The sequence below is a fragment of the Rhinolophus ferrumequinum genome, chromosome 14, assembly GCF_004115265.2.
Source record: "Rhinolophus ferrumequinum isolate MPI-CBG mRhiFer1 chromosome 14, mRhiFer1_v1.p, whole genome shotgun sequence".
Lineage (NCBI taxonomy): Eukaryota > Metazoa > Chordata > Mammalia > Chiroptera > Rhinolophidae > Rhinolophus > Rhinolophus ferrumequinum.
The window spans coordinates 50860025-50874213 of NC_046297.1; the positions used below are offsets into that span (position 1 = coordinate 50860025).

The following is a 14189-nucleotide window of genomic DNA, read 5'->3' on the forward strand; positions in this document are numbered from 1 at the left end:
AACAGGGTAGATCCATGAAAGGGTATTATAATGAGATAGGATGTCTAAAGTTCATTTTACTAGAACATGGCCACTTAATAGAAAAGTATATGAAGGCAATAAGGTGATGAAGTTGGAATTAAGTCTTTTGGAATACCTTTGATATTGAAGATAGAATTTTATGCAACAACAATATGCTAAGGTTGACCTTAGGAAGATGATGCCATTCATACAATCTGTGAAAATATGTCAGGTGATCCAAGAAAATTAGAATGTCTTCAATATTAGTAACTAAATTTCATTAGAAACATTTCTAAACTATCATTTTCAAATACTGTGTATTTCTAAAGACAAATGAGCAACACTGAATGAGGCATTTGGGGAAAATGCATTTCTCAAGAAAAATGAGAATAAAATATGAAGTCATTAGAGCAAAAAGAAAGTAAAATTTCAAAGTGGTGTTGATAAACAGTGACAAATAATGAAGACCGTTATGATATCTTGTTGACTGTCAAGATGATAAAGTTTCCTGAGGATTATATAACAACAGACACTATGAGACTGACGCACAGCTCAGTAGCAATTAGTACCCCCAAACCTAGTTAATAGATTTCGGTCTTGAAATATTTACCACTTACAAGAATAAGATAATAGTTCTCAGAAGATGGAGTACTTTATTGATTCACAAACTGGCCTCATACAGAGAGAGCAGGGAAAGATGAAAGAAAGAGGCAGAACATTCCAGATTGGCAGGTAGCAGGTTTAATAAGCAATGGAGCTTAATTATGAGGCTTGTCTTGAATGGCCAAAAGAGGAGGAGATCTCCTGCCAAAGCTTAAAAGTTTAGATAGAGGCCTTAATTAAGGGCAGTTACATATACTGTCCAGATGGTCTCAAAAACACCTTAGGCTCCCAAGATTGTGTCTTTGGAACAGTTCCCACTGTGGAAACAGTAGGCAGAGCTTACATTCCAAAGACAGGGGAGTGGATGAGGAGCCTCCAACAGCCCGGGTCAGCTCGAGGGTCAACTGGCAGTCATATCATCTTGATTACTAAATCCAACATCTTATTCTTCCTGTTAAGTACAACTCAAAATCCTGATAATTATATATTAAACAAAGAACGTGCAAAGAACAAGGCAGATAGCCTGGAGACCTTGGGACTCAAGGGATAACAGGCTTGTGATTTCTGTTTCTTTTTGTTTGTTTCTTTGACCTAGAGAAGCTGGTAACCCAGAAACACCAATAGAAACAAAAGAAACTCAAACAAAAGCCTACTGTCTATACCCAAAGGATCAGAAGTGTAGCATCCAAGTGAGATAAAAGGCATTTAAACAATAACTGTTTTTCTCTAGCCAAACACTAGAGAAAACACCGAGTTGCCACCCCCTCCCATACCGGCAAGGCTGAGTGAGAAACCTAGACTTCCATGCTCAAGGGGTTGGAATGAGAAGCCCCAACAATTACTTCAACCACGATGGTGTCAGACAAGATGAAGTAGGAAGACAAAAATTTTATCCCTGCTAGCCACTAGAAAGCCTGCCACTGCGGTGTTAGTAGAGACAAGAGGGGGAGCCTGGAATCCCACTCAGCAGTAATGAGGTGCCCCTCCCCTATCCACTGGGTGGTAGGGAAAGAGGTGTAAAGGAAATTCAGGACTTTCACTATTTCCTAGCAGTAATGAGGCTACCCCCCACTATAGGGTCAGTGGAGACCACGTGAGGAGCCAGAACAGCCACTTCTACCCATCTGGCATGTGGAGCCCCCTCTGGTGTCAACACAAGCTGAATGGGGAACCTGACAGTCAGGGAATGACATCCTATCATCCTCAACTATTGTATTGTCAAGGAAATACAGATAAAACAAACAAAAACAATTAGTAAGATCTATAGTCTCAGAATATAATATTTAAATACCAGGCCTCAGTTAAAAATCACTCATCATGCCAAAAACGAATAAGATCCCAAACTTAATGAAGAAAGATGACAACAATAGATGTCAATACTTACACAGTATGTGTTCAAATCTTTATATGTGACAAAGATTTAAACCACAAATGATAGAAATGCTTTAATAAGCCATTATGAACATGACTGAAATTAATTTCAAAAATAGCCTCAGCAAAGAAATATACATATAAAAAATAACCAAATGGAAGTCTTAGAAATAAAATATAGAAACCAAAATAAGAAGCTCAGTGGGCTGAAGCTTCACTTTCAAGATGTGAACAGCATAAAAATCTCTGCACACACTCACTCCCAAGCGAAAAAAGAAAAAAAAAATCTGTAACAAACGAAAAACTAACCATTTAAAAATCTCTAAGAATGTTCCAAAGGCATAGAGAAAATGAATAGTTAAGATTTTGTGGCATCTGAGACAAAAACTATTCCATGGCTCTTACTCCTACTCAACTCAGCTTGATGGAACTTCCACTCTGGTAAGTTTGTCCAAAGAAACAGATTCCTTCTCCTTTTTTCCCCACTCAAGTCTTACCATATTTCACTAAGAGAGAAAGAACACCCTCCATTCTTATTCCCTCCATCTCTAAGTTGAAAGGCTAAATTTATGGGCAGTGAAGCTGAGGGGTCAGGGACTCCCTTAGTCCACTGTGCCTCCACCCACAGGGCAGGGGTTCTATCTTGGACATGGCAGGCCCAGAACACTAGGACTCAAGCATTCTCTCCTCCGCGTGCTCATGAGCTAGAAGTTCCAGCCGGAAGAAGCAAGCTGAGAACATGAAAGAACTCCCCTTTCCGCTTTCCCCGCCATATCCAATACCCAGACTAGTTGCTTAGATTATTTTTCAAGGAGCAGAGCTCTAAAGCTGTCCAAAAAGTAACTGACAGAGTGTGTGGGGAAATCCAAGCTCATGATGCTCTCAAAAACAATAGATCCTCTTAATTACGTACACGTTAAACCATAGGCCAACTAGTTCACCAGGAAGAACCAGGTAATGAGACAGTTAAGAAGAGACTTCAGTGTACACCTGAAACTGAATAATAATGAATGTCAACCATAATTTTATATATATATATATATGTATATATGTATATATAGTCATAGGATGTGGAGTACAGCATAAAGAATAGAGTCAGTGTAATTGTAACAGCTATATACTATGTCACAGGGGTAGTAGATTGGGGGAGGGAGTTACCACTTTGTGAAGGGTATAAATATCTAAATATTACATTGTTTCACATACCTGAAAATAATAATAATAATAATAATAATAATAATAATAATAATAAAAAGCAAGTTGGGGAGAGCATAAGGAAAAATTTTGGAAGTGATGGATGTTTTTTACCTTGATTGTGGTGTTGGTTTTAGGGGTATATGCATATGTTCAAACTCATTAAATTGTATGCCAAAAAAAAAAAATAATAATAAGGAAAAAGAGAGAGAGAGAGAGAGAGAGACTTCATGGAGTCAGAACAAACTGCAAAAATTGGACTCACAAACTATCCCTGCCCAAAGTTAATCGAATTTGACTGATCAGTAGTGTAACCCAAGCACTGTGGAAACAATCTATTTGCAATTAGATTTGCTTAATTAGGGTGCGCGGGGGGCACTTCAACTATGGTAACATAGATACCTGGGTATTTTTCTTCAGAAGGATCATAGGTGATCTCATCTATCAAGATTCCTTTTAAAATTAATAAAGAAAATCTCATCTTGCTTATTATGTTTTGTGTTTACTGGTTGAAAAATATGTATTAAACACTGTACGACTACATCAAATCTCTATCTTCAACTTAAATATGCAACACAGAAAACAAATAAAGAATAAAAAATCAATAGCCGAGCAATGCACTAGAGAAAGGAGATGGAAAACAGATAATGCATTCAAATTGGCTTCTCTTGTTTTGCGAGTAGATTGCGACTAACAAAAGGCATATGTTCTATAAAGACAATGAAAGGAGGGTAGTGATTATCATTTTAGGGACTTCAAGTTATTTCCGAAAGTAGCATAACTAGAAAAGTTCTTATAGTTGAAAAAGAAAGTTCATGTTAAAGGAGTATATATGAAATGAAAGTAATAGTGAAGATGTGTGATCCGAGATAAAAAGTAAAACAAAGTTCTGCAATTCTGAATTTGGAACCTAGGGTTTTTGAGTACGGACAATTTAAACTATATAAAAAATGAAAATGCCTGACTCTTTCTTCAAGCCAATGAGAATTTAATTTCTGAGTAAGAGCACGACGATCAATTTGTCCTATTATATTAGCATAGATCAGACAATATGAGAATATCCACGTCAATATTTTGTGTAAAATAAATGAAATCAGTATAATATAATTTTTCCAACTTATAAATTTTTCCTAATGTAAAAACAGATACATCAACTTCAATTTTTGCTTTGCCTCTTCACCTTAGGTTCTCTCTGGCAACAGGAAGCCATTATATCCTACAACACAAGCTAGACAACTGGCAATCCTTCTTTTTAATTTTTCCCAGCCATATCAGAAGGTCATAAATAAAACACTTATTTCTTGAGGTAGGATATTTTCTCTAAAAACACAATTGGGAGCAAAATACAACACAATTTCTAAAAGAAATGAGCTGTATCTGTATGTCAGAAGCTGATTTAATATTTTCTTTACTCCTTTTGGAAACATTCTTTTGAAAAAGGCAATAATAAAATAATCTTTGTTTTGCGTTATTGTCATTAATATCTTTTGTGTCAGCAGAGATTGTACTTATCTAAAATCGTTGGACTGCCAAAAGTTTTTTCAGCCTTACATGTGAGCAGGATTAATCTTGGTGAGTGATATTAACAAGTTCAAGTTACATTTTTTTTTGGGGGGGTGGTAATTGTGTTCATAATCATTCCTTTTGAAAGATGAAATATTTTGTGGTTCCATATTTTAATGTGTAAGTGTATTAGAATGATTCTTTTAACTAGATTAAATAGCTATACGTTATGCAGAGCTTGTATTTAAAAATAAGTAACATTTAGGGGTGGGGGTCTGCCGCCAACTCCCACTGCATCAGAGGCAAGATGCCAGCCACTGAGGGAGTGGGAGAGTCTGCACAGAGCAACGAGCCCGGTCAGCCTGAGCGGCTACCCTCCAGCCGCACCCCTGGCACCCTAGCAGCAGAAGGAAGTAAGGTGGCCCAGGCAGAAGCAGTGGTGTTCGCTCTGGACGACGGGTTTCTGACCCTGGGTTTGCCCAAGTATATATAGGGACGGAGCAGACTGGGTTGGAATAGATCAGGTGCCGTAGAACGGTGGCCCCAATCCAATAGTCCAGATCATTTATAGTGAAAAACTCAGAGATGTTTATGGTTATTCCTGGGCTATTCTGTAGAGTGATAAAAGAAGTGAAGGAGTTTTTAAACTAACCAGCTATTCTGCTGAGTTAATGCAGCCAATTATACAGTGCGGTATTTTTGAAGACTTCTTTGAGTCACTTCAAAAGGTCCATGAGGAAATGGACCAAGCACATCACTGCAATAACTGAAGAACAGCCTCCAAGCTACCAAGGTTAGCATCATAGGTGGGTGTTAGTGGAATGGCTAAAAGGACCATCTCAGGAGCTTGAGTTTGTTTCTGATATTCTTAATTAGGATGCAAAAAATTATCATTCCTGGCAACACTGACAGTGGGTTATGCAGGAACTGGAACTTCAGGTTTACAAAACACTTTGAGAGAGAGTACTCTTGAGAACCATCTGGGATCTAATCCAGACCAGGTAACTTACTAGCTGTGTGTCCATGGACAAATTAAGTTAGTGTAATTTGGCTTCTTCATTGTGTTAGGCTGATAATGCCTCCCCAAAATATGTCTCCATTCTAATTTTTCGATTTTTATTTATATGTTACCTTACCAGGAAAAAAGTTTGCATACATGGGTTGCTGTGCCCTTGGACCTTGGCAGATGTTGGGAACCAACCCCAAGAGTTTGTTCTGGAAGCTGGTGCAGCAGCCCTGGGGCCCTGGGCCCCTGGGCCTCCTGCAAAGCTATAGACACATGGTGGGTGCATGCACAATTCACTCCCCCACCTGGCCTCTGCAGTTTGTGACCCTGCACCATTGCTGGGCCAGAGCCTGGTCCCGCAGTGCTAGCTGAGGTGCTTCTGTTACTCTGAGCCTCTGACTTGGGTGGAGGGGGTGGGGAAGTAGGGGAAAAGCCCATTTGTGAGGATTGGTGTTTGTTTGATAGGTGGCATGAACCAGACTCCTACTGATAGGTCTGGAAGGAAGGGTCTTCACCACTTGGGGCACTGTGATGTTTCTCATCCCGGGTCTCTCCTACTGGCTGGCCCCCATAGAACTCCCAAGATCTGAGATTGGGCTTACTCTGGGAAAGTGGTCACGGCAGCAGCTTTGGGGCCTGATGTCCCCTCCTCTGAGCCACCTTTAAGCACAGACCATCCTCTTTCTACACTCCATCAGGACTCAGTTACTCCCCTACATACACACCGAAGCCACAAAGTGCATGCATGCTGAAGGCTCCAGTCAGTGCCCAGTTTCCCCTCTTGGGAAACCTCACAGTCTATGCACCCAGACCAGGCAGCAGCCTTGGGCACCCCCCCATTGTGTTCAAAAGAAGAGTGCATTTCCTGATGGAGGCCTGAGGTAAGAGGTCATCTGCCCCATCGCAGGGTGCTGGCAATAGATCTGGGTCTGAGACAGCAATTCCCTGAGGCTGTTCTTCCTGGAAAGGAAAAGGCTCAAGGAACATGCAAGGATGGTAACAATTGTATTTTTTGCTTGTTTTTGTTTTTTTTGCAGGTGCAATTAAATTAAGGATCTTGAAATGAGATTATCCTGGTGAGCCCTAAATGCTATAGCAACTGTCTTTATAAAAGAGAGGCAGAGGGAGATCACACATGAAGAAGGCGATGTGACCTATGAAGTCAGAATTACCGTGATGCAGCCAAGAACGCAGGAATGCCGGCTTCCTCCAGATGCTGGAAGAGGTAAAGAACAGATTTTCTCTAAAGCTTCTGGAGGCAGTGTGGCCCTGGTGATACCCTGATTTCAGCTCAGTGAAACTGATTTTTAACTTCTGGCCTGCAAAACTGCAGAAGAATAAACTCTCTTGTTTTAAGCCACCAAATTTGTGATAATTTGTTAGAGCGGTCACAGTCACAGGAAACGACTATACTCATCTATAATATTATAGTAGAAAAATGTCTTTAAAAGTATAATTTTGAATATTCAAGAAAGTGACTTATGATACATTCTTGGCACACAGTGAACACAACCAAAGCTGTTCAAAGTATAGTGGGTGGTACAGGCAAATAGTCAAATCATTAGTGTGCTAAGTGTCACCCTCCTAAAGGTAAGCAGGAGTTTCTAAAGGAAAATATAGCAATCATCCCTAAATCTGGTTGTGGGAAAGAAGAGACATCGGAGTCTCTTTCTCAGATGATACCCTTATCAATTACATATTTTGTGTGAATTTACGTGTTTCTGTTTAGTCATGAAAATATTTCCTTAATTAGAATCCCTAGTCTCATACACTGGACAGGTTTAAATGTTTAATGTAATTCAATTACATTCTAACCCATATCTTGGTACTTTATGTGGATTCATTAGTTTCATCATTTTCAAATCGTATGGCATATTTCCAATTCTATGGTATATATATATTTTATATGTATATATATATATATATATATATATACACACATATATATATATTTAATATATATATATTAAACCTTTTAATTTTTATTTTAAGATTAAGAAATCATTCACAATTTAGAATGAGGAAACCACCAGACTCTTTTTAAAGTAATACAAAATTTAAGGACGGAATAATAACTGTATAAAAGATTATTTATTATGGTTCTTTCTCTAGAGTTTTGTTTCCTAAAATAAAATATTCAATGATAAAGGCACTTCAGGAAAAATAAGATAAAACTGTGTTCACCTTCCAAATGAGAAATGTGATGCATGACATTTATAAGCAGTTACATGCAATGATGTGTTATTTCAGGTTATTTCAGGTCTAAGGCACTGTTCTTATGAATAGAAAAATGTAAACTATATATTATAAAAGTTAGCATAATTTTATAAGAAATTATCCAAATATTAGCTAATTAGTGTTAGTTCATCTCTGTTGTCCAAGAAACTTAATTCTTTTATCTATTGGCGAGCATATTCAAATATAATTTCTCAGAATTACACCAGAGAGTACTTGGTCTATAGATAGAAACAAGATAAAACCCATCAAATGCAATAATTGCAGGTATGTTTTAAAATAGTTCAAAATTAAAATACCAAACAGAACATAGATAGCCTGTAATTGGGAATTCTGAGCACCTGAAAGTAAAATTTCAAAATTTTTTCTTTTAAAATTTAAAAGTAAAAATTATAAAATTTTTATAATTATGTTATAGATAATCAGAATTTAAACATTCTTGAGGGGCTGGGTTTGTGAATCAAAAAAAATTAATGTGGTGGTGATTATCCCTAGGAAGTCATAAAAATAGCTTTTAATATCCTCATATACAATACTAGCTGTACTAGTATAGCAGTTATACTTACAGTGACAAAAGAATAATTGACGTTTTTCTCTGGTTTTTAGCCCAGCACCTAGCCTAGGAAACAGGATGTGATTTTAAATGGTGCACACATCTTTATGCATAATATATATATATTTAAATACATATTAATTTTCAAATGTATATCAAGATTTACTTAGTAATATATATCCTAAATATATTTCTATCCTATCCTATCCTATCCTACCCTATTATATTCCATTGTATTCTATTCTACTGTATTCTGTATATTCTTGCCTATGAAGTGGGTTTCCTGACACTTCTGGTTGTTCCTGAGTATAGGGTTTAAAAGTTGAAAGATTAGGCTTCTGTTGACTGCCTGTGCTGCAGTGGGCTGGAAATAGTGATGGAGACTGAGATGGTGGTGAGCAGGGGCAGACTGGCAGGAGCTGTTTGAAGGGAGCCATGATACTTGATGAAGGTGGAATTGGTAAAAGAACTGAGAAATCACTTGCTAGGAGGAGGCAAAAGCATTAAGCACCTAGCATTCCAAGTCATCTTCCATAATGTACTAATCAGGCCAAACTACGCTTACCTTCTGAGGTCAGACGAGATTGGACATGTTCAAAATGATATAGCTGTAGAGAATATATATGTAAGTATATATATGCATACATATACATATGCATATACATTTATATATGATATATACGAGGTATGACACGTTTGCAAACTTGCTGCAACAATGTTGCTAACCTTTTTTGATATCAGAGGGATTATTCATTAAGAATTTGTACCAAATAGACAAACAGTTAACCAAGTTTACTATTTTGCAGTGCTGAAAAGGCTGTGTGAAAACGTTAGACGACCTCAACTTTTAGCCAACAATTCATGACTGTTGCATCACAACAATGCACCAGCTCACAAGGCACATTGTCTGTGAGGGAGTTTTTAGGCAGTAAACAAAATAATTGTATTGGAACATCCTCCCTACTCACCTGATCTGGCCACCAAAGATTTCTTTCTTTACCCGAAGATAAAGGAAATATTGAAAGGAAGACATTTTGATGAGATTGAGGGTAATACGATGAGAGCTCTGATGGCCATTCCAGAAGAAGAGTTCGAAAATTGCTTTGAAGGGTGGACTAGGCACTGGCCTTGGTGCATAGCTTCCCAAGGGCAGTACTTCGAAGGTGACTGTAGTGATATTCAGCAATGAGGTATGTAGCACTTTTTCAAGGATGCGTTTGTGAACTCAATTGTCCGACCTCGTATGCATTTGTGTGTGTGTGTGTGTATATGTAAAATTATGTATACACACATATATATTTATATATACACACAATGCGTATAAATACATATGTAGACATATAGTAGCTTACGTTTTTTATATTAGTTTGTATATGTCAAGTGTATTGCTATAATTACTGTAATATCTAAGATTTTTTTGTTGTCTTCTGGTTTAAAATGTTTGGGAACTTCTTAGTTTGCTATATCTCGAAATCCCAATGCCACCTACATTTCAAAGATACACTCAGAAATGTAGATGATGTTGGAATACTAAACTATACACTGTAAAAGTTGAGTTTCAGCCACATGAATATGAGTGATTGCAGGGGCTTTCTAATGTCTGCAAAAAGATTGATTTTGAGCAGTACATGTAAGATACTTGAGCTGAGAAAGGTAAGAGAAAGCTATATACATTTCCTCATTTTCTAGGTGGGCAAAGTATATAATTAAAGATTATTTAATAGAGAAGAATTTATACTAGAAAACAAATGTCAAAGAATAATGAAGCTACCTAAACTGACTGAAGAAGAAATAGAAATATGAACAAAACTGTAACAAGTAAATAGATTGCATCAATAACTTCCCAAAAAAGAAAAGCCCATAACCATATAGCTTCACTGGTGAATTCTTTCAAAGCATTTGAAAAGAAATGGCACCAATCCTTTTAAAAATGTTCCAAGAAATAGAAGATGGTGGATTACTTCCAAACTTGTTCTATGAGACCAAATAAAGACATCAAAGGAAAAGAAAACTACGTATCAATACATCTTACGAACATAGACAAAAAATACTCAATAAAATAGTAACCAAATCTATATATTAAAATGATTATGTATCATGGCCAAACAGAATTGTGAGAGTGATTCAACATATGAAACTAATCAATGTTATACACCACATTGTTAGAACAAAGAAAACAAAATAATCACACTTAATGCAGAATAAGGCATTTGATGAAATCTCACACTTTCATGATAAAAACACTCAGAAAACTAGGACTAGAAGGGAACTTCCTCACCATGACGAGAAATTTATGAAAAATCCACAGCTAACATTATACTAAATGGCAATAGATTGCAAGCTTTCTCCCTTAGATCTAGAACAAGGCAAATGTATCTGCTATCACCACAGTTAGTCAACATTGTATTGAAAGTTATAGCCAGCATTATGCAAGCAAAAAGAAATTAAAAGGCATCCAAATTGGAAAGGAAGAAATAAAAGTATCTCTATTCATGGATGACATGATCATATATGATTGTGTGGGTGTGAGGGTGTGTGTCTGTGTGTATGTATATATGTATATGTATATGTTTATATGTATATGTATATCTATCCATACCTATATGGTGCCAAAAATGTATACACATTTTAAGAAAGGAAAACTATATTAAAATTGTAATACTTGATATATACAGATAACAAAAGATGAATCCAAGTCATGTTTGACTTCTGCAATAACAAGAGGTGCTCAAAGTGGTTACCGTCAACGTCCAGACATTTCTGATTACGGAGAACTACTGCTTGAGCAACGTTGACCAAAGTGTCCACTTGTACACATTTGTTTGGCATCCCCGGTATATATATATATTCCTAAAGAATTCACACACACACACATACACACACACACAGCTCTTAGCACTTATAAACAAATTTAGCAAAGTTGCAAGATCAACGTACAAAATCAGTTGTGTTTCTATATTCCAGCAATGAACAATCTGAAAAAAAATTAAGAAAGCAATTAAACTTATGGTAATATCCAAATCAATAAATTACTTAGGGAAAAATTTAATCAAAGAGATGCACACATTGCTGAAAGAGGTTAAAGAAGACCCCAATAAATGGAAAGACATAATGCATTCATTGATTAAAAGATTTAATATTATTAAGACGGCAATATTACTCAAACAGATTTACAGAAACAATGCAATCCCCATCAAAACAATGCAGGAAAAGAAAAGCTAATTTCAGAATTAATATGTAAATGGCAGGACCCCCTAATAGCCAATGTGATTACGAAAAAGAACAAAATTGGAGGACTCCTACACCACAAATATAAAATTTATTACAAAGCTACAATAATCCATATCATGTGGTACTGGCATAAAAATAGACATATAGACCAGTGGAATAGAATTGAAAGTCCAGAAATAAATTCAAATATCTAGGGCCAATACATTCTGGATAAGGGTGCAAAGATCATTCACTGGAGAAAAATAGCCCTTTCAATGAACAGTAACAAGGCAACTGGATATTTACAGGCCAAAGAATGAAGTTAGACCAGTACTTCACAACATATATAAGAATTAACTCAAAATGGACTAAGTAGCTAAATGTAAGAACTAAAACTATAAAATTATTACAGGAGAACATATTGTTATAAGGAATGTCATGCAGGCATTTATTTATAAACATGTAAGATCTTAAGAGTTCCCTCTTTCAACCTACCAATCAGAGTCTGATATACTATGAACTGCTCTGTCTTTCTTCTCATGTATTTATGCCTGTTCTCACTTCTTGGCCTGAAAATGTCAGGGTGTTCGCTATTGAGATGGACAGTTCAGAAAAAAGCATGGGGGCAGGATGGAAAATTAGTACGGAAGCCACTGTGTGGTTGCTGGATGGACTCCTATCCCAAATTTGGTTCATATAGCAATACTGAAGAGGCCACAGAGATGCCAAGAAGGGATCAAACTTTTTTTTACTTACACAATGAAATGTTTTGGGAAGAGCAGGGCTTACCTCCCAAATTGATCTGAAAATGGCTTGAAAGAGCAAGGAAAGAAGACTGGATTCTGTTTTTATAGTCTTTAGGGGTTAGGGTCAGGTTGAGAGTTCCTATGTATACTCAGGGGCTTTTATGATTTGAATCTCCTGCTGACATCACAGGAGGAAACACCAAGCTTTCTTATTAGTGAAAGAGGGAGGAGTGAGATTAAAAGCTGTCAGTAATTAATTGCAAAAATGGAGTCTGACTCATCACAATAAGAAAGGGAAGGAACTAGAAAATATATCACTGTCACTCTTCCCATAGCTTCCTTAGCCTTTTGACATTATTGTATTATATTTAAATAATTTAAAAAATAGCTTGCCAAGAGATTGAATTTGCTTAGGCCTATTATAGTAATATTACTTTGTTAAGGCTGTGGTGACAAAGTACCTCAAACTGGGTGGCTTAAACAGAAAATTTTTTTCTCACATTTCTACATGCTAGAAGTCCAAGATCAAAATGTGAGCAAATTGATTCTTTCTGAGGGATGTGAAAGAAGGTTATGTTCTAGTCCCCTATCATTGGCTGATAGATGGCCATCCTTTTTGCTTTGCAGTCACAATATCTTCCCTCTGGTCTTTTGTCTGTGTCCAAATGTTCTCTTCTTACGAGGACACCAGTCCTATTGGATTAGGGCCCACCCTAAGGACCTCACTTTGACATGATTACCTCTAATGTCATTTCCAAATAAGGCCACATTCTGAAGTATTGGGGATAGAACTTCAATATCCAAACTGGGAGGACACAATTTAACCCATACTACGTATCTACTAATTTTCTTCAATCTGATATTATAAAATATAGTGTAACCAGCTTGTTTAATGTGTTCTCCAATTTACAGTTTACTGTAGCCTAAAGAGGAGAACTACACAAACCTCATTAGATTCTCTAGTTTTATTTCCTATCCATTATAACACCAAATGTTTCATTTTTTCAGAAAGATTTATAATCATTTATTGCTTTGGAAATTAAGATGTTTTTCTTTACCTATACTGCTTAACAAGCCAGTAGTTTTCATGAGATTACTATGGTCTGTTTTTTCCTCCTCACTATTTAACTTAGAAGAGAAGACATTATCTTTGCACATCTGTTTTTATTTGCAGTCTTCACATATGTTACATAATTTAGGTATTCAAAAAACATAAGGGTTGGAGGGATTGTTTTCAGGGAATATATAGGGTATATCAGAATTGGAATCCAAGCCCTTTAACTCAACAGTTACCTATAATAATTTGATAAGAATTCTGGGCCCTGGCAGCAGAAGTGAAAAAACAAACAAACAAACAAATTATAAAATGAAACTCATAGTGGTAGGTCTAGGAAATGAAAATAGAAGTAAGCAAAAGAGACATAAGTAATCTTCATGACCTCAGATTTGGCAGGGGGTACTTAGATACATGCGCAAGAAGAAAAAAAATAGATGAATTTCATTTCATCAAAATTAGAAACTTCTGTGCACCAAAGAATATTATGAAGAAAATGAAAAGACAGAAGGGCAGTAAATATTTATAAATTATATATCTGGTATTTAATATTCAGACTATATTAAGAGCTCCAACAATACAACAAAATGACAAATGACACAGTTTACAAAATAGTTGAAGGATATGAATAGATATTTTCCAGAGAAGATACACAAATTATCAATAAGGACGTGAAAAAATGCTCAACATCATTAGTCACTAGGAAATGAAAAT

The 14189-nt window shown here is 36.3% G+C and overlaps 1 pseudogene; it reads left to right on the forward strand.

Annotated features, from left to right (window-relative positions):
- The first annotated feature begins 4978 nt into the window (after positions 1-4978).
- LOC117033728 (protein farnesyltransferase/geranylgeranyltransferase type-1 subunit alpha-like) lies at positions 4979-5628 on the forward strand (annotated as a pseudogene).
- Positions 5629-14189: the final 8561 nt, after the last annotated feature.